The following is a 15636-nucleotide window of genomic DNA, read 5'->3' as shown; positions in this document are numbered from 1 at the left end:
CCTAGCTGGGGCCTCCCGCTCTGTTTCCAGCCCCCACACTGGGGACCTGGACGCAAAGCCAGTGGAGACCCTGGCCCAGCTGCCTGTAGACAGTGCTGGAGGGCACCAAGCCTCCAGGGGGAAGTGGGGTGGGCACCGGACCCCAACTTCCCCGGCACCTCTGCCCCTCCCTGCCCAGCTGGCCTCTGCGTCACACCCCACTGCTAATCCCCTCTCGGCCCACACTCGCCTCCTGACCGCCAGGCTGCTCTGTCCCAGATCCGTGCTTGGGAGGGGTCCTCCCCTGAAGGACAGGTCGGAGCCCGTGCTCCACCAGCTGCTCCCCGGGTGGCAGCAGGGCACACGGGAGTACAGTGGGCCTTCGTACAGGGCGCCAAGTGCAAGGGCCACGGGGTGGAAACTTGAGACTGCTTCCTGCAGCAGTGCCCACGGCAGGGCTGTGCCGAGGAACATGTGGGAGGGGGACCTGTTGGGCATGAACCACGAGGCAGGGGCGAGACCGCGTGGCATCTCATTGTGGGACCTTGCAGTGTCCCTGGGGATGCTGGGGCCAGAGGGGTGATGGTGAGGGATCACGTGCATGTGAAGCATTTGTTTTTTCCTGTATCGAGCTGAGCTTGGCTTCCACTCTCAGGGTCTCAGTTTCTTCTCATGGCTTCCTGCCCCTTTGTCCCTGTGTCAGCATCCCTTTGGCTCCAGTACCTGCATCCTTGTCCTCTATGTATGGCGGCATCCCGCAGTGGATGGAAGTGGCACCCTGGGCGTCGGGGAGCAGATGCAGTGTCACGTGGTGGTGGCACACAGCAGGGGGAGCGTGCCTGATTGGGGCCCTTCTTCGGGGTAGCAGCCAGCCAGAGCCTCCAATATGAGCACCAGCAATGCAGCACCCGGTGGTGTCCCAGTGAGTGTCCCCCCACCCCATCGCTGGCCTCTGGGGAGGGGCTTCCGGAGAGACTGGTGGGCTTGGGGCTCATCTCTCCTGGGAAATGACTCCCCCTTGTGACGATGGATTTCCTGGAGGGGTCTTGGCCTTCCTGGCTCTGCTGCCAGCTCTCCACCCCTCTTCCTGTCCCCACCCGCACTCACGTCCCGGCCTCTTGGCAGAGCCCTGTGAGATCTGTGACGAGGACAGCTTCAGTGCTATGCTCTGGAAGGAGATCCTGGCCAGAGAGGTGGCCGCAGTCTGGTGTCCTCACAATGCCACAGGTGAGGACCGAGGGGTGGGTGTCATGGGGGCCTCCTGTCCTTGAGATGCTAGCCCAAGGAGCTGTCAGCACAGGTCACACGGCCATACCGCCATACCATGCCCAGGAAGCCCGGGCCCTGAAGCCGGGGCTGTACAGGTGGGGTGGGGCGGAGGCTTAGGACCACCGTGTCCTGAGAGTTCACCAGGATCCAGCGCCTTAATTAAGTCCTTTAGTGCAATGTCCCATGGAGCCACCCATTGACACGTGGGAAACTGAGGCACAGAGACGTTAACAGTAGCCATGGGCTTGCAGGACCACTAAGTGGGAAGTCAGCTGTGAATGTGGTGTCTTAATCCCCGTGCAGCCCTGTGGAGTGATGGGAGGTGTGGAAAAGGCAGAGTGGGCTCCCAGAAGGGGCTTGGCACATCAGTGCATTGATGTCCTTTGCCCCTCATATTTGAAGAGTGCAAGCAGGTTTGGAGTTGTCTTTGCTGTGCAACATTCAGGAATCGACCCTCTCTGAGCCTCTGTTTACTTTCTGTAAAACAAGTGTATTGTGGGTTCCTTGTCCCCCCAGGGATCCTCCCCCTAGGGGGGCTGTGTGTTCCCAGCTGTGGCTGCAACCCCCCCACCGTGTTTTGTTTATAGAACAATACGCGTCTGGGTAGCGTATTGCAAATCCACAGAAGTAAAGTGAAGAAAACCCAGGTCGTGGGATGGTGTGACTTGTCTGGCCTTTTGTCTGCGTGTACAACCATATTTTCCCTCGTTTTGATTGTGCACCATGCAGTAGAGCAGGGTCCTATCCTACCCTGTGGCTTCTGTTGGGTGACAGGGTTGTGGCCGTCCCCTAGGGTCATCGCCGCCGTGTGTGTGCGCGCAAGTGTGCCTGGTTCCCTGGGAGTAAGTTTTGGGTCACAGCCTGTACCCGTGTTTAAGGCAGTGGACACCTGATGTCAGTCGGCCCCAAGGCTGCCTGGCGCCTGCTGCGGCACACCCAGGCCATCGGGTCCCCTGCCCCCATGGGTGGAGCTGAGCAGGGCCTGCCCAGCTGTTGGTTTTCCCCGGGGCTCTGGATAGGAAAGGTCTCTGCCCCCACACGGGTGGGTCCTTGAAGGTGTGGCACTTGCCATGTCCCAGGACCTGGTGCAGTGTCTGATGTGAAGCATTTGCTCAGAAATGGTTTAAATGAAAGACACCTAGGGAGGCCTGTCCCCTGTGCTGGGTCATTTGTAATGTGGCCACGGGCAAGTGTCTGCTTGTGGTGCTAAGGGTTCCACCTGGAGGGGCTTGTTCCTGGGAGCCATGGGTGGGACTCCTGTGCTTGAGGTGGGCACCCACCTGCGATTCAGGAGACAGAGCTGACCCGCCGTCTCCCCATGCCTCATCCTGTTAGGCTGTGAGCTGAACGAGGAGGGACTCGCCTACTGGGAGCCCCCACCTACATCCGCTGTGTCTCTATCGACTACCCAAACAACCAGTTAATGGTCAGGCTGGGACAGGGGTCTCCTACCTAGCCCAGCCCAGCCCATCTCTCCAGGGTCCTCCTCTGCCCTCTGTACTCTGACAATCCTGTGTCCCCAGTGGCACACTATGTGGACGTAAGTCAGCCATGGCCACGACTGGGGACTGCAGAGGACTTTCTTGGTGTGGGAAGTCCTTGGTACCTGTAAGTGATGGCACCCACCCCTTCTATCTTCCAGGCCCAGGAGCAACTGGCAAAGGCTTGATGTGGACTGCCTGGGGAGGTGGTCTTTGAGGTCATCCAGATGCTGGAGTGGCCACCAGGGCATATAAAACTGGGCTTTAGTTCCTGCTCCCTATCTGGGCTCAGAGAGGGGACAGGAGCTGTCCAAGGCCACAAAGCAATAGATGCCTGAGCCAGTCCCTTCCCCATTCTGGGTCTCAGTTCCTCCCCCTCAAACTCTTACTCTGTGGGAAGAAGGTAGGCAGAGTGCCGGGCACAGGGTGGGCCCTGCAGTGATGGTTGGGTGGGGCCCGTGGGGCCGGCAGGTGGCCTGAAAGCTCCCCCTCCCTCCCAGGACACCACCAACCAGACTTGTAGTCCGTGGCCCGAAACTGACCTGTAAGTTCATCTGCGCTTTTTGTCTTTGGGGCCTCGGGCCTCGGGGGGAGGCCGACCTAGCAGGGGAGGTGCGCAGACTTCAGGTTTGGGGGCCACTGACTCCCCCACTCTATCTGTCCTGCACGGTCTCTCTGCCCTGGTGAGGGTCTAAGGCGGCAGGGTCCCACCCAGTTGGCTTCCACCCCTCCCAGGGAAGTCCACAGTTGGGGATCCAGAGGGGTGTGGCGGTCCCCCAAACACCGGCCAGGTTACATGCAGGTGCTATAGCTTTGCAAGAGCACCGCCAAGAACTGGCGCAGCAGGGTGAGGCCCCGAGGGGTCAGATGGGAAGCAGACGGGGGTGCTCCTGGGGCTCTGGGCTAGTTCCTTTTCAGGCGGTAGCACCAGCCCAGGCCAGGTGCTGCAGCAGCAGGGAACCAGGGGGACAGGGCACTGGGCTGGACTGACCAGGCAGTGATTTAGAGTTACAGGGCCCAGAGCCGGGTGTCCTCCCAGACACAAGGAAGCAAAGAGACAGGTGGAGAGCTACGTAGTAACAGGGAAGAGTTTGTGCAGCATCCAGAAGTGAGGAGGGTCAGAATTTGTGGTGACAGGGTGGGAGAGAACTTAGTGACCAGGTCCCAATGGGCCAGATCACCCTGGTGGTGGCTGGGCCTCCTCCCTAGAGGTTTGGTGTCCATTGGGGTGGGTCTGTATGAGCTGCATGTCATTGTCACCAGCTGCCTCTCTCATCCCTGGTTCCACCAGTCCCCAGGCCAGCCTGTGGGCCAGGGTGTACGTGTGGCAAGTCCCTACTGCTGGGCACGGTGCAGTGACGGAGGTGTGTAAGTGAGGTCAGGGAGGCTTCCGCAGTGGCTGACCCTAGAGGAGGATGTGTTTTTCTGGCAGAGAACAGGAGGAAGCTCTTTAGGCAGAAACGCACTTTGAGCAAAGGTGTGGAAGTTAGAGGGTACAGGAGGAACGTGAGGCCAGGACGAGTAGGCGACTGGAGAGGAGGATGGATGGGCACCGGGGGGAGGCTGCAAGGGGCGTGGGGCCAGTTTGTAGTGCTGTGTGTCAGCAACTATGGGTTATCAGGGAGGGATGTGACTATCATCTATCCATCCTTCATCCACCTGTCCACCTGCTCAGGTATCCACCCACCCACCTATCCTTCTACTCGCTTGGCTATCCACCCACCTACCTATCCACCCATTCACTCACTCATCCACACATCCAGTCCCCCAATCCATTCATCCATCCACCCACCCATCCATCCAGCCATCGACATATCCATGTATCCTCCCATCCACCCACCCATCCGGTCTAAAGTGATTACTGATCACTGACAAGGCACTGCTCTAGGAGGACTGCCTTGTCAGTGGTCAGTAATCACTCCAGACCTCAGCCTCCTCTGATCCCCAGCGAGGAGAGACAGGAAAGTGGGAAAGTATAGTTCCCTTTGAAACTGTCAGGTCATGGCACAGGCCAAAAAGTGGAGCCAGTGTACCGAGTGGCAGGTGGGGTGAGGTGCCTTTCAGGGCAGGTTCACGGAAGCCTGTCTCAGGTGGTGCTCCAGCAGAGGCCTGACAGCACTGTGTACTGGGTGTCTGGGGACAAGCATTTTGGCAGAAGGAACAGACAGTGCAAAGGACCTGTGGTGGAAGTATCTAGGGCCATATGGCAGACTCCACTGCCCTTTCCAACTCTGGGTCTGGGATTGTGAGGACAGGGGTTGGGGCAGGGGCCTGGGCTTGGGGAGAGCAGGGGCAGACCCCATAGCCTTGGGAAACTGGCTCTCTGGCTTTGGTTGCTGTCAACTGCTTTTCTCTGGGTTTTGCACGTGGTGCAAGCTCTTTGTTCAAAGTGGAGTATCAAAAAAGGTTGAAAAAAGAAAAAGGAAGAAAGAGGGCCCACGTGCTCTCAGGGCCCAGGCTGGTCATCGTGGGAGATTACACTGCGGCTGCAGGTCCGTTTAATGTGGCGCCTTGATGTCATTACAATCCCCTCCCCAGTGGCTGTTCGAAGGCTGCCTGCAGTGCACTGGGGATGCCTGTTCACCCAGTGGCCCAGCACCCTCGCTAAGACAGCTCTGCTCACATTTCTGATTGTTCCCTAGGCCTTGAGTCCCCTGGACAGTTTCAAGATCTTGGTGGTAAATTGCTTTGCTTTCCAGAGATGTGGACCCAGCCCCTTGGCCCCTAGGGCAGCAGGCTGTGCACAGTCTGGCCAGCCCAGTGAGTGTGAAGTTCGCAGTCCCCAAGACTGTGGGACCTGGGGCAGATTCCACCCTCTGGGAGCCTCAGCCTCCCATCCTCGGCACCAGAGTCAGCCTGCTTGCGGGTGGGGGCAGAGAGGTGATGGGGGGGAGTGGGCTGTAGCCAGGTCCATGGGGTGCTTACCACTGGCCATGGCCTCCACCTCAGGTGTGGGGGGCCCACCCACTGCCCACCCCTGGTCATTTCTGAGTGGATGACACTGTTAGGGTCTCTGTGCCTGGGCCCAGGGCTCTGAGGCCAGCTGGAAGGTGCCCCAGAACACATTTTGCCAACAAGCTCCCTGTTCAGTCCTGGGCACGGCCTTAGGAGACTGGCTAACTATGCCTGTTATGTTTGGGGAAGCTGAGGCTTAGGACCGTGGTCCAGCTCAGGATGAGGACTGCGGTATCTGATCCAGAACTGGACAGCCTGGGGCCAAAGGCCAGGGCTGGGCAGGGGAGGGAGGGGGCTGTCGCTTCCCCTCCCCCACTATTTCTCCTTTGCCCTGCTCTTTGCTGGACAGAAACTCTGTCCATTCCCAAGTGGGGCCACTCCTCACATAAACGGGCTCAGAGGAATCAAGCGTTTCGTGAAGTGGGGACCAGGGACAGGACCCCAGGTCTGCTTCCACTAGTGAGTTCAGAGATTGGGTTTGTGCTGTCATGGGCCTGTGTTTGTGTGTTTGGATGAGAAGGGTTCTCACGTGTCTCCAGAATTTTGTGTGTGGTGGGGGGCCACTGGGGGCTGAGTGCCATCAGTGATGTGACCGTCATCTGAGTAGTACTTGATGTTTTGATCCATGACTTGTCCCTGGTCACTGATGGAGCCTAGATTCCAGACTCAGATTGAGCCCTTGTCCTGGTCACTGGTCACACTCTGAGTCTTGACCCTGGTCACACATTGAGCCATGATCCCGTGTCTTATCTGGAGTCATTTGTGCGCATTCATATGTAATTATGCATGTGTCATGTGCTTGGAGGGCAGCCCCCTGTTCCAGCCACGTGCAACTGTCAGCCATGTGACATGCTTGTCTTGGAAAGTCTGAGTCAGAGGGTTCCACCCACAGCACTAAAGTGTCTCACAAAAGTGAGACAGAGCCTGTCACCCCCAGTTGTATACACACTTGCACACACGTGCTCAACATGTACACATGAGGTGACTTCTCCCAACAGGACTCACGGCCCCATCCCCACAACACTCCTACACCAGCCTGGCCGATAGCAGTGAGGGCCTTGGGAACGGGGCCATTAGGGATGAAAAGGCGGAGGGTCTTTGCAGAATTCCCAGATGTTTGGGTGGGTGGCTGGAGGACGGGCCCAGGAAGGATAGACTGGTGCTGGGGTTAAGGAGGGCCAGGAGCACATCCAGGGAGTTCAGTCTTGTGGTTCTGCTCGGACAGCTCTCTGGGTCTTTCACTCATGTCGGTTGCATGGGTTTTGCAGTTCCTATTTTAAAAAAGAATACCCAGAGTTACATAGAGCACAGAAGTGAGAGCTGGCAGGATCCTTTGACATCACCTGCTGTACCATCACTTGAAAACAGTGGAGGTGAGGCCCAGCATAGGGACGTCAGTACAGGCCAGGCCTGGGCCAGACACCCTCCACGTGCTCATCCTGCTATGCCAGCGTTTCAGGAGGTGTTCTGCCTGACACTGATCCCACGTGGGCTCCAGGAAGGGCAGAGTTCATACCCACTGTGTCTTGTTCTCCTGGGTCCACGTGCCTGGCAACCATAAAGGCTCTCAGAAGTCCTGTAAGTGGCTCCTGTTCAGTTGGGTTGTGGTTTCCCTAATTAGTGGGCACTTGGCACCCTCACTGAGCTGGCAGAGCAGACACTAAGACTGGCTGGTGGAGGGTGTGACCTTCCCGCACAGTCTGGTGGGTCCTTTCTCAAAACCTGACCCCACTCCAGGCACCTTTAGAGCCGGCTGGCTGAGGAGACTGGGGCACGGAGTGCCATTGCCAGGCCCAGGGTGGCTCCATGGGTCATGCCAGTCTGTGCTCTCTCCCTGCCTGGGCAGACCCCAGCCCTGCCGGATGCAGCTGTCCTGGGGGACGCTCAGGACCCAGGCCCTTCTCCCTCCCTGGGGTTCTCACCCAAGTGCATGTCCTGGGCCCTTTAACACCCTTGCCCCATCCCTGTCCCTGGTTTCCTTAGAGAGGGCAGTGAAGGGGCAGGCCAAGGGGGACAAGTGGAAGGGTGTCCAGCTCACTGTCAGAGTCAGCCAGTTCCCAGCCCGACTTCTCCCACGCTAGCTGAAGGGCACTGTTGGCTGCTGCTGGGCCAGTGGTGGCCCTGGTGTCTAGGGGGCTGGGGCGGGGTCCTGTGTGGTGGGACCATCACAGACATGTGCTTGAGGGTCGAGGGTCGGGATACACTGGTGTGGCAGGGTCGGGGGCATCTGGGGGTGGGGAGCTTTCCCGGGTGGAGTTCAGGGCACAGGAGTCTCCTGCGGGGCTGCGTCTGGTCCCTTTGTTTTCTGACCCCTGCAGGCCCAGCGTGTGTCGGTGGGGGCGTGCAGTCCTATGAGTGGGGTGTTCACAAGTGACGAGTGTCAGGGGTGAGGCCTGACAGGGTAAGCAGTGAGCATGGACAGCTCTGAGCTCACGGGATCTGCTGGACAGGCTGGGGTACAGTGCAGGGCAGTTCTGGGAGGATGCCTGCCCTGGTGCAGGGTGCTCAGGGCAGCTGCAGGGCACTGGCAGTGGTAATGATGGTGGTGGTGATGGCACTGGTGGTGGTTTCAGTGGGAGCCATGAGGGTGGAGGCTGTGGTGACAGTTAAGATGGTGTTGGGGATGGTCTGAGCAGTTCAGGGGAAATTGTTACTGAGTCCAGACTCCTTCTTGCTTGCCGCACGACAGGCCAGTAAATCGGGAGACGAGTTGTTGGGGTAAGGAATAGCGACTTTATTTGGAAAGCCAGCAGACTGAGAGGATGGCAGATCAATTTCTTAGAGAACCATCCTGCTCCAGTCAGAATACAGGCTCCTTTTATACAAAAAGAGAGAGAGAGAGAGAGTGGGTGGGGTTCGTTGTTGCAAACTTCTTGTAGAATGCTTTGTTCTTGGAGCCATCCATGTGGGTCAGGCCATGGTGTTCCTGTAAACCTCCAACAAAGCAAAGGTTATTCTCTGTTTTGCAACTTGCCATCTCTGCCTAAGTGCAGAAGTGCTGACATCCTTAAAGGTCAGAGCCAGAGAGTAGGCTCTTCTGTCTATTTCAGGCTAAAGGCAACATTGTTTCCCAAAAGGTGCAGAGCTGGCAAGGCTAAGACTGGAAAACAGGCACAGTGGTCAAAACTAAAGGAGCAGATCCAGTGTGGAGGCAGATTTGTTCTCCTCTGTTACAATTTGAAGCCCCTCTCCTCATGGGAACCAGGACACACCGTGGGCAGTTAATGAGGCTGAGTAGGTGAGGGGGCTGGGTGGGAGGGCAGAGGTGAGAGCTCATGGGGCCACGCAGTCTGGGAAGGTGACTTGGAGGAGACAGAGCTGAGCTGGCAGGGGTAGGGAGGTTTGGGATCTACTGGCGCACGTGCAGGTGCCCAGAACCCAGCACGCAGCCTGACCAGGCTGGCCAGGGACGCACTTGCTGAGTGAGTGACCTATCGGCTTGAGGTCGAGCTGTGAGGTCGAGCTGCGCCAGTGGTTGGAGTGTGATGGGGTGTGGGTGTTGAAGCCCCACGGCTGGCATGAGCAGGTGGCAGGCCTGAAAGAGCTGGGCCAGACGTGCACCCGGTGAAGGTCTGAGTGAGGCCAAAGGGCTCAGGCAGGGGTGCAGGCCTCTGAGCTGGGCGGGGTCAGTAGGTGCCCTGGGGTTGTCAAGACCCTGGCTTCCCCAGTATGGCACACTTCCTTGCAGGGCTGGGGAGCTGAGGGGCCCCCCTTCTGCAGGGCCTCTGTGACCCTGTCCAAGTGGGTGGGGTGGGTCAGGTGAAGAGCTACCAGACCCTGAGGATGGCCAGGTTTCCAGCCTTGGGGCAGGCCTGCGGCTGGAAGCTCTGACTCAGCATGGCCGGCACCAGGTGGGAGCCAGGAGTTTGGCATCCTGGGCTATGTGAGAAGCCTTTGAGGCCCTGGTCACAGACCCGTGGATGCTAAGTGAGCCTTAGACATCGTCAGTGCCTGGAGAGCCCGCCCCCCATGGGTAGGGACACAGGCCTGAGGGTGCATGGTTCTCACCCAGCAGCTCACTCAGCAAGACTGAAGTCAGGCCGATCTCCATCCTCCAGGGTTCCCTCAGGTCACAAGCATTGCCCCTATCCCTCAACAGAGAGGACATGGCATTGATCTGGGGAAGCAGGTGTGGGCCTGTCCGGGGAGGGGGGTTCTCACAGGCTAGTGGTCAGAGGGGAGCTGGGCACAGAGTGGGAGTTTGAGGAGGCTTCCAGGAGATGGCAGTGCCTCTGGAGAGCCCTGAAGAAGCTGAGTCAGCCAAGGGACAGGAGGGGATGTGGTCAGAGGTCACGGCCAAGGTGAAGGCCTGGAGGCAGGAGAGGGTGCTGTGTTCTGAGTCCCTAGTGGCTACATCCCAGCTGGTGTGTGGGAGCAGGGCCACCAGGGCTGCAGGGGGGCTTGAGAGCCCTGATGAGCTCCAGCTGCTGGGGGAGGTGGGGCCTGGGCAGGGAGCCCCAGCCCAGCAGCCGGGTAGGACCTGTTGGAGGAGCCAGGTGCAGTGCTCAGGAACTCCCAGCTTATCCAGGTGGGTTCCCTGGAGGAGGCAACCCAGCACAAGCCTTGGTCTGTGGGTCAGACGGCAATAAGTAGAGGTGGGCTGTTGGCACTCTGGACATGTGAAGCATGATTTGGTGGGGCTTGTACCTGGCATGCGTGCTTTCAGGAGCACAAAGGCCCAGCTGAGAAGTTTTGAAGGGCTCCTAGAAGCCCCTGCCTGCAGAGACACCTTGGCCACTCCCTGTTCCCTCAGTGGGGCTAGCTTCTCCCATCCTGGCTTCTTTCTGTTGTGTGGGAGGACAGATATGAGGCCTTCCCACTCCAGTGTGAATTAGCCCATCAAACCCCAGGGGGCCCTGATTCCCACAATCCTATAAAAACGCCTGCTTCGCGGGCCTGCAGGAGGCATCCTGAATGCTGAGAAGGCTCAGGCTCAGTGGGTGAGCAGGTAGGCTGCACCCCCAACGCACCCTCTGTGTTACTGTCCGCTGATCTCCCATGAGCGTGCCGGGCCCTGTGCTGAGCCCTGTATCTATCTCTGTTGTCTCCCTGAGCAGCATGAGTCGTGAAGATGTGTGCCTACTTCGCAGGGGAGGCAGCTCGGCCCTGAGTGGCCAGCAGTGGCCTTGGCTGTCCAGTTCCCCCTCCTGGGGCTGGGCTGAACCACCAGGGAGCTCTGCAGGGAGCAGGACGGCAGGGAGCCGCAGACTGAGCCTCCTCCCAGGCTCTGACACACTGGGGCCCCAGGGGAGGTCCCCTGGGGGGCGTTCTGAGTTGGATGGGGGCCAGGCTACTCCGCTCTGGCAGCTGGTGACAGGAACCAGGCAGCCTTCTCTGAGCAACCTCACGTGAGACACCAGGATAAGGCTGTGGCCCCGCACAGGGGCTGAAGTCGGAATAAGGCAGGTCTCCGAGGGCGGGGTTGCAGGGAGTTGGGGTTCCCCGTCTGAGTGTGGCTGGACGAGTGTACTCGAGGTGGGGAGTTGGGGAGGGTCAGGAAAGGTGGGCCAGTCCCTGGGGCCTGTGGGGTCCCTGAGGGCAGCATGACCTTTGCTCTGAGTGAGGAGGGAGCAGCAGGAAGGTTTTGAGCAGAGCATGTGTCTTGGCATATTTCCAGTGATGGCAGTGTGCTGGGGACAGGCAGAGGCAGGCCGGGGGGAGGCTGGCAGTGGGTCCCACCAGGGTGGTGGCCATGGAATGGAAAACAGCAGTGAGAGTCTTGGTGCATTTTGACATGAAGGCTGATTGCTGATGGGTGTGTGGGTATGAGAGGGAGGGAGGCGGGAGGGGTCCTGGAGGTTGCCGCCAGGTTGGAGGGGCAGAGAGGGGCCATGCTGCCCGGCCACGTGGCTTCACTTGTCCCCCCATAGCAAGTCTTGGCTGGGCACTCTGCCCCCACTGGGGTGCAGGCACCGGGGTGAGCAAGCCAGGTCCTGGTCCCGCCCTCCCAGAGGAGGACGCCAGCAGGAACATAAGGCTATCACATACTGGGAGAACTGGACAGAGGTTTGAGGACATAGAGGTGGTATGCAGCCGGCGGGTGTGCAGGCCTCGGACAGCCACCAGAGGGGCAGCTTACCATGGCAGTGACTGGCCTAACACACTGTCAAGGACACCTTGGCATCAGGGGGTATGTGATCAGGAGGCCAGCTGTCCAGGGAGCAAGGTGGGTGGATGGGGGTGGCGTGGGGGTGGAAGGAGGTTGCTGGCTGTATTCTTGACTGACCAAGGAATCTGAGGGCTGGGGAGCCACAGAGGAATCTCGAGTCTCAGCTCAAGGTCAGGCCCTGGGGTGCTGCCTGAGGGCAGAAGGAGAGCTCAGAAGTGGAGCAAAAGGGACAGGTGGTTGTCCCTGGGGTTTGGTGACATGGGGGCTTTGGCCAGAGTGGGTTGGGAGGAGCCTGTGGTGAGGAACTGGTGGCCTGCAGAGGGGTGGTCAGTGGCTGGGCCTTCCTGGAGACCCTGGTCTGATGGGGGAGGCACAGCATCTTCTCTGGGAGTTTTGATTTGAGGGGCCCGGGGTCCCCTGCAACCTCCCCTCAACTCGGGCAGGGAGGGGCTCCCTGCTCCTGGTGCTGGGAGGGGCCCCTGCCCCATCTCCTTCTGTCACCCTGGACCTGGGGATTGGGGAGGATCAGATGTCACTGACGTTGATTCCTTAGGTCTGAGCCCAGGAGTTGGGGCCTGGGTCCGTGACCCAGGTACTCCAAATTTCTAAAGTTCGGACAAGAGGCAGCAAATGGTCTCCCACATGTGGGGGCGGTCACTGTGTGCTTGAGGGAGGAAGGACCTGCTTGTGTTGCAGAGATGGTAACAGGTGTCCCCTGCAGCAGGAAGGATTGCAGTCAGACATGGAGGAGGACTTCCAGATGTTGTGGGTACAAGAGGATGTGTCCTAGAGGTCTAAGTGAAAGAAGGAGGGCCAAGGATCCCCTGACCTTTTCCAGGTCAGGGTGTGCCTAAGATGCAAGTGAGGGTCCACCGGTCAGAGACCACAACCCACACGTCCTGCTTGGGGCCAGTCCTTGGCTGATGCCCAGGGTAGCCTGGAAAGCTCTGCAGACGGTCTGGGAAAGCTCCATTGATGGGGGCTCTGCCCTGGTGTGGAATTGGCCTTAGGGAGGCCCCTCTCCACCTGGTCTGGGTGTTAGGCCATCCTTGAGGGTTCCTTTCAGGTCTGTGTTTCCCAATCCTGATTGCACAGCTCAGATGTAGGCTTTGGCGAGGCGGAGGGGATATGAGGTGGTGAGACAGATAAAAACTGGAATCCTAGCCCTCCTGCTGTCTTGCTGTGTGGCGTCTGGCAATCCTACCACCACTCTGAGCCTCAGTTTCTGTATCTATACAGCTGAGCTGTGGATTATTTCCAAGATTAAATGATAAAATGCGCAGGAAGCTGTTAATATTGAGATGGGGGAAAGGACAAGGAGAAGCTTCCTTTCCATGTGCTGGAGGTTAGGAGCCCATGCATGCTCCCCTGATCATCACCACCAGGGACTATGGAGTCAAGGGGAGAGGCCGAGGCCAAGGAGCCTGCATTGCAATCCTGCAAGTTTTGAGTGAGCTGAGCAGCTGCCCGCCTCCTGGGCTGCCAGCCCAAGCAGCTGGTTCTCTGGCAGGGCCATGGCTGCAGGCTGTGAGACCTCAGGAGACAGCAATGCAGACCCAGCCCTTCAGAGGGCAGGGGGGCCACAACCCCTAGGGGGCCAGAGCCCCTGGGGATCCCCATTTGTGGGGACCACATTCCATAGGGGGAAGGGTGTTGTCCTGCAGGCAGGATGGAAACCCAGAGCATCCACCCTGAGCCTGGGAAGTGGTCAACAGGTGCAAGTGCAAGGTCACTTCTGTTCCGCCTTGGTGCTGGTCCAGGAGCGGTCCTTGCTGGGGTTGGCCATACAAACGTCTAAACGGGTGAGAGTGGAGGTCGGGGGAGGACAGCGCCTTCTCCCTTGCTGGGTGGGGACCAGTGTTCATGTCTAGGATGTGCCTTAGTGCGGGTGGGGAAGGGGCACCTGTCAGAAGGCATCACTGCTGCCCCCACCTGCTCCCTTCATGGCTGCCAATGCCCAGGATGATGTCAGCCACGTGCAGGCACTTGCCTCCCTAAGGACTCAGGGCTGAATGTCCCCTAAGCATAGGGTGGACTGTGGTCAAATGTGACAGCAGTGTGGCCAGGAGGGGTGTTCCTAGGAGAGGAGGTGCCGGCCCTGTGCGGCCTGCAGCTCAGCCTCTCCCGACATATAACCTTTGCCATTGCACTCCCGGGGCCTGTCCTGCCACCTACAGGTCACCCCTCTGCAAGGACCTGCTGTGCGGCCCTCTGCCCAGCGTCCATCAGCCCAGCTCTTACAAGGTTTGGAAATGTGTGTCAGCTAACTCACTTGTCCTTGTCCCAGTGGCCTTTGTGAAGGATCCTGGGCACCATTTGTTGGGTGGGTGGGCTAGTGGCAGGTTGGGGGGCAGACCAGGCTTGGAGTGCTGTGGTTGTGTGAGAGGTTACGAGGCTGGGAGTCAGGACTGTGGTATCAAGCGGGTAGGGCAGGGGGTCAGCAGGGAGTGAGGGGCCTTGGAGAGCAGGGAGTGAGGGGCCTTGGAGAGCAAGGGCAGCAGACCTCGAAGGAGTCAGCACGTCCTCTGCTCCCGTTTCCACTGAACTCACCCCCTGTCCATGTTGCTGACCCTCCACCTCTATGGGGGCCAATCCTGCCTGATGAGGGGGCACCTTCCTGGGGGCACCCAGTCCCCCACCCCACCTTCCTCTGGGGTCTCCTGGGCTGGGCGCCGTAAGCCTGGGGATCCCTGTGTACGCTGGGCACCTGCTGAGCTGTGCTAGTTGCTGTCTGGTCCTGGGGAGCCGGCCTGCACAGCTGTTGCTGAGACCTGTCTCAGCAAATCCAGTGACTTTATTCCTTCCCTACTATTCTCAGATTGATGGAACCATTTCACTGATCTGTTCCATGTTGAGGTGCAGGAAGTTCTGTGCGACTCTACCAGGCTCGGTCTTAGAGATGTGAGTTAGCTGTTCTGTGGGGGCTTCCTGATTCCTTTTGTTTTCTATTCAGGAAACGGTGCACATGTCCTATACACCTCATTGTTCTGGGCTTTCCCCATGAGATTCCCACCTAAATCTTTATGCCATGAATTGTTTTTGTTTCCTAGAAAACTGAATGTTTAAAACTCATAGGCAACAAACAGCTCTGTTATTCCTCATATTCTTCTGTAACTTCTGTTCTCTAAGGAATGGTCTGTCTCTTAAGACAGCTTAAGACAGGGAGTAAGATAGAGCAAGAAATACATAGGGGGAAAATCAATGATTATTTCAAAGATACTCCCTAGCAAACATCTTAATATCCTACGAAAATGCTGGTGTAAATAACAGAGGCTTAACAGCTCATGAAGAAGAGTAGGTGTGCGGTAGGAATGCATCTCGGGTTCTGGGTATCATGTGGTCGATGACAGTCACAGCCCTCAGTAAGTGATGAATAACTCATTATCCTTGTGGTCCTTTGTGCAGCCCTCCCCTACATGGACTCTTGAAAAGCATCTTGCTGTTGGGAGCTCTTCCTCCACCGTATGAAGAAGGCCAGGCTCGCTTGCTGAAGAGATGAGGATCCACTTAGAGCCAGCGCCAAGCAACAGACACGTGAGTCAGCCCCAGCCGAGCTGCCCATTGACTGCAGGTGCAGAAGTGACCTTAGTTGAGACGCAGACTGCCCAGGTGAGCCTCCACCAAGGTGTTAATATGGGCCATAAGCAAATAAAGTGGTTCTCTAACGCATTTTTAATAAATCGTGGTAAACGTGCAGAATAGAGGAGGAAGAAAAGTGAAACAATATGTGAGGAATAAAGATAGAAGAGAGGAAGGGTCAAATGTGATTATGGCCACTTCTGTTCTTCAGGGACTTTAAGAATCATGGACAGGCATGTGTGCAGACCCGTGGTAGATGGGCAC

The 15636-nt window shown here is 58.1% G+C and overlaps 1 pseudogene; it reads left to right on the top strand.

Moving 5' to 3' along the window:
• LOC106730392 overlaps positions 1-15636 on the top strand; it is an 87455-nt pseudogene that overhangs the window by 26767 nt on the left and 45052 nt on the right.

This window comes from Camelus ferus, chromosome 3 (assembly GCF_009834535.1).
Source record: "Camelus ferus isolate YT-003-E chromosome 3, BCGSAC_Cfer_1.0, whole genome shotgun sequence".
NCBI lineage: Eukaryota > Metazoa > Chordata > Mammalia > Artiodactyla > Camelidae > Camelus > Camelus ferus.
The sequence above is the reverse complement of the archived record's forward strand: the minus strand, read 5'-3'. Positions and strand labels throughout refer to the sequence as shown.